This window comes from Ambystoma mexicanum, chromosome 3q (assembly GCF_040938575.1).
Source record: "Ambystoma mexicanum isolate Mex_15411 chromosome 3q, UKY_AmexF1_1, whole genome shotgun sequence".
NCBI classification, from domain to species: domain Eukaryota; kingdom Metazoa; phylum Chordata; class Amphibia; order Caudata; family Ambystomatidae; genus Ambystoma; species Ambystoma mexicanum.
Window position 1 is genome coordinate 105306345 of NC_090926.1, and position 4981 is coordinate 105311325.

Sequence of the window (4981 nt, forward strand, 5' to 3'; positions counted from 1 at the left end):
TGTGCTATTGATATGCAGAACCCAGTCATCAGTGGAGACACCACGGATTAAAGGTGTAATCGACTTCTTGTTGTTAATAATGGCCCAAAGTGAATTATGGTCCCTAGATAGGGAGCTCAAGGCAAGAGAGTGCCACAGTGCCCCAATAACCTGTATACCAATAAGTGGGTTCTCAGCCACTTCTGATATTTTCCGCTATGGTGTCCAGTCAACTCGTCGAAAAAAAACTGGTCGACTGCAATTTGGTCGATGCAATTTGGTCGAAAACCAAATGGTCGAATTTTTTTTTTTATTTATATATTTATTTTTCGGGTTTTCGTTTAGTTAAAAAAGGGGTTTTTAGAGAAAAAAAGGGGGTGGAGGGGGGACTCCCCCCCAAAAAAAAAAAAAGGGTTAAAATAAAAAAAAATTTCGACCATTTGGTTTTGGACCAAATTGGTTCGACCATTTGTCTGGTCGACCAATTTTTTTCGACGAAATGTCTGGCAACCTTCCGCTATGTGCCGTACTATGTCAGAAATCTCAGTTTTGATTGGCAGGAGAGATGTAATTACCGAATGACGCATTTTAATGGTTTTTTTGTGAGGTATATAGATCTACCAAATCGGCAGGTGTAATTGGGAATGGAATTTGAAGCAAGATTTGATGTTTTACTTTTATTACTGGTTACAGCACAATTTGAGATCTTAAAAATGGACATCTCATATCTCCTAATTTAATTCCAAAGTGTCCTGGAATTGGGAGACCACATTGATATCCAAATTAAGATCCCCATACTTAGGGTCAATAAGAACCCTCAAGGAATCCATTGCAACAAGATTTGTTCTATCCAGAAAAGTGGCATTCCACCTTATGAAGTTCGAGCCCACATTGAGGGAGAGTGGCCTGCTTGATCTAGACAGTGTCCAGGAATGGCTAGTGTAAACACTGTCAGTAATATGAAGTGATTGCTTTCATCTCTGGTCAATACCTTCATGTCCCCAGAGAAAAAGTACAGGCCAGCATCAACAATTATGTAGTCAATAATTGAAATGCGATTGCCAGCAACTCTGGTGTATTTACCTGAACAGTCACGGGGGCATTGTGCGTACAGCCTGGTAAATCCTTCCCGATATAAGAGGTTAGGCGAGCGCAGAGCTTTGCAATCTGAGCGCAACCCAGGTTGCAAGCATAGTGAAATGTCAGTGCTATTTATAGCACGATCCACCTATTATTGTTGGATGTGGTTTAGGTAAGTCCAATATCTTGTTAAAGCCCTGATGTTTTTATGGTGTTTGGATTTATGGGAGAGTCATATAGATTAATCACTAGCACTAGCAATTTCCGTTCAATTGCTGCCAAGTCTTTCCAATTTAGCTACCCGGCTCATACACAATTAGTGGTGAAATTTACAGGCTTGATTTTTTGTTTTTTTATGTTTTTACTGTTACAAAAAACAAAGTTTAATTACAAAAAAAGAAACATAATTTCAGACAGACCAGATAATTGATGAAATATTCGCATCTTAAAGGGCAAATTAAGATGGATTACAAAAGTTTCCTTGTTGAATTAAGGTCTTCATACTCGCTCCAGTGCCTCCAACATTATGATGTTGTTGGTTGCCCCTGATAACCACCATTCCAATGTTGTTTTGCTGCCCTCCAGCAGCCATCTCCACCAGATGTATGAAGGGGTCAAAGCCTTGCAAGATGCCCTGAACATGACGACCTCCATTAAGTTTTAATGACAGCTTCTTGACCATGAACTTCTTAAGCTCATGGGGGGCGGGGTCGGGGGGTGGTGTGTTTTACTCATGATGCTGCTTGTTGTCTCTATAGGCTTGATTTTTATAGCATTAAACACACTAATTGTGAGACCACATTTTGACCTCCCTCTTGGACCCTTGGTCGCGGGGGCTACTATTGCTTGTTTGACATCCATTTCTAGCTTCTCAGTCAACCAAGATTCTTGAAGTGCAACTACACTATGCGGAGAGATATTAACAAGCAATCCATCCTCAGCAGTGTAATGAGAAAATCTGCCAGTGCTCCAAGAGAAGACAATGAATGGAGTGCTAGCGACGCTTAATTACATTGGCTGGAGTGCCGTAGGAAGCTCCTGAGTGTTCAGTTGTAGTTGTTATTCGTCTGTTGCCATATTGATCTAGCTTAATCCTTAGCTGGTTACGACTTCCCCTACTAGGTTGTAAACAGATCTATGTCAAAATGTTGCACATGCAAAAGTCATGGGGAGAGATTGCACTTTTTTGGTTCTATTTGCGAAATGAGTACCTTCCTCTGCCTACCGCATGAAGAATTACTGTGCAGGCCTAGCATTTTTTACACCGCTCTATATTGTGAACTAACACATAATCAAGAGAGGACAGAGAATTGAAGTGTACTATACATGCAGCATATTGTGCTTTGTCACTTTGTTCAACTAAGTCAATGTCGTCTGAAGCAATACTGCACAGAGGATTAATGCTATGAAACAATTGTAGTATGGCAGTTCGATGTATGCACTGTTGTGATGTTAAACAGAAAAGATTACGAATTTGTAAGGCATCTTTTGTCATAAGTTGTTCTATGGTAACTTCATACAGTCAGTAGGCCATTTGAAAATGGGGTTATCTTTACATGTTGAGTAACACACAGCAGGCGGGGTAGTGGATTTCATTTCTTGTAAGTGAAAGTGCTCAGCCACATCCTCCATCAATATAGAGTCGTCTTGCAGTTGAATAGTGCCCACGGATGGATTGTTCCTTAGCTGGACAGTATTCACCTCTCATACACTCTGTACTGAGGGCGCCTCACACACTCCGTGCAAAAAAGGAAGAATATCCGTGTTACAATTGGAATTAGGTTTATTAACAAGACTGGTTTCAATTACTTGGAAATTATTCGAGTCTAAAACGCTGCTTGCCTTGTGATTGGAGTTACTCCTGTTTATTATTTAAACCATCTTTGTATGTGTTGGTATTTCTTTTCATGCAATTAGAAATGTCGTACATTCCCTGACCGTTTGTTATCAGTTTACAGAATTGTGAGGATGACGCAATTAGGCCCTGTCTGCCTTTTCTTTTTTTAGTGATATTAATATCCCTAGAGGGCAGACTCCCTTTTCGGGTATATAAACATGCCCTGGAGACAGCAATGATTTTGTATGCCCTGAATTTAAGGGCATGCAATGGGAGGTGCATTGAAGATAGGCCAGGGAAGATAGGCCAGGGAAGATAGGCCAGGGAAGATAGGCCAGGGAAAGACACTTTTATTGGTTTCGATTGTTCTTGTAGGATCAATTACATCTTGGTTGCAAAGGGTGACTGGGCTAAAGTGAAAGATCAAAGGCGAAGGGATAAAGACCGCAAACCCTTTGTCCTAAAGGTAAGGTGGCAGGATAAGATGAACACTGCCAGTGTGGCTACTCTGCCAATCGAGATATTCAGGAATTCCAGATTAGTCATCAAATGGGATGATATCTTGATGGCACGGTTAAAACATTTCATTTACCTCTCAACCTCTCAATCCTGCCAGCAATTGAACATGTATGTGACCCTAGCAGGGAGGATGACAGAGTTTTGGTTGATTATGATAATTTAATCCACAAACTCGGCCCCTGGTTTTCTATTGTAGTAACCAATGCCAAGCGGAGGAGTAAGCAGAAACCTTTGTGGTTTGATAAGGCCTGTAGCCAGGCCAAGACGGACCTTATGCTCTACCTTACAACAGATGGTAAGGTGAACAAGGAGGTGTTACACCTTAAGAGAAGCAATTATAGAGGTGTGTGGCAAGGTTGTGTCTTCGCCCTGCTCCTCTTTTGCCTCTATATCAATGAGATTATCCTGGACCTGGTGGAAGAATGTAGAGGGGGAGAGCTGGATCCCTCAAGAATTGGTACTGATGTTTGCCCAGTGTTATTTTTCGCTGATGGTTCAGTTTTGCTGGATACGTCTCCCATGAGGATCAGGTGTGGTTTGGAGCATTTTATTTTTAAGTGCTCACAGCTTGGCCTGACCCTGAACAGGAGTAAGACCAAGGTGCCAGTGTTTAGACCAAGGAGATCCAAGCCTGTGGTACTTGGCCTGGAAGTTAATGTTACCATTTTGGAACAAGTTACTTATTATGAATACCTGTGAATGAGGTTTGAAAACAATGATTCATGGATACGACCGTTGAGTAGTTCACAAACCATTCCGAAAAGAAATATTGGAGTTCTCAAGAAATTCTTTGTATCCCACGGAGAGCAAGCTGTGTCCCCTGCCATTGGGATATATTCTATTCAGTCTATTCCAGCGGCACTGTATGGAGCCGAGATATGGGGCCACACTTATTGCCTGAACCTGGGAGTAGCAGAAAATAAATACCTGTAAGAGTTACATAGGCTACAGTGTAGCTTTCCAAATGCCCCACTTTCATTGGACTGTGGGCTTGATCTCATTACTTATCAGCTGGTTTTGAAACCTGTCTTATATTGCATCAGGCTTTGGGGTCCCGTATGTTAGAAAAGTTCCAAGAAGCATTTCTAGATCTGATGAACCACCCTGGTGGATTTTCCCTCCAATGGTTGGTACACGTTAGGCAGCAACTCAAACTGGCAGTCTAATAAGAGCTATTAAGCTGTTTGCCAAACACCATATCCAAAAACACCTTGTCAACTCATGCCTAAAACTGAACGTGGAATTGGCCTATTTATCCCTGAAAGCACACTAGGCGGAGAGGCATTTTGGATTTAAGAAGTCTCGTCTGTGGATGCACTCTACTCCTGGAGTTCAGGATTGGTACATTGCAGGTGGCGATCTTTACACGTGGCTGTAGGGTTGGCAATTCTTTTTAAAAACTTATTTTAATGATTGTGGTACACAACATTGCAACAACACGACATTCCATACATGTCGATATCAGGGACGTTCAGTTCAGTCTGTGGGATGTTTTTACCCATGCATCCAAGCCCTACCATAAAACTGTGCAGTACTGGCATGAAAAACATCATGATGGCCAGAACT

At 41.7% G+C, this 4981-nt stretch overlaps 1 pseudogene; it reads right to left on the bottom strand.

Annotated features, from left to right (window-relative positions):
- Positions 1-1557: 1557 nt before the first annotated feature.
- Positions 1558-1750, bottom strand: LOC138581800 (small nuclear ribonucleoprotein G pseudogene; annotated as a pseudogene).
- Positions 1751-4981: the final 3231 nt, after the last annotated feature.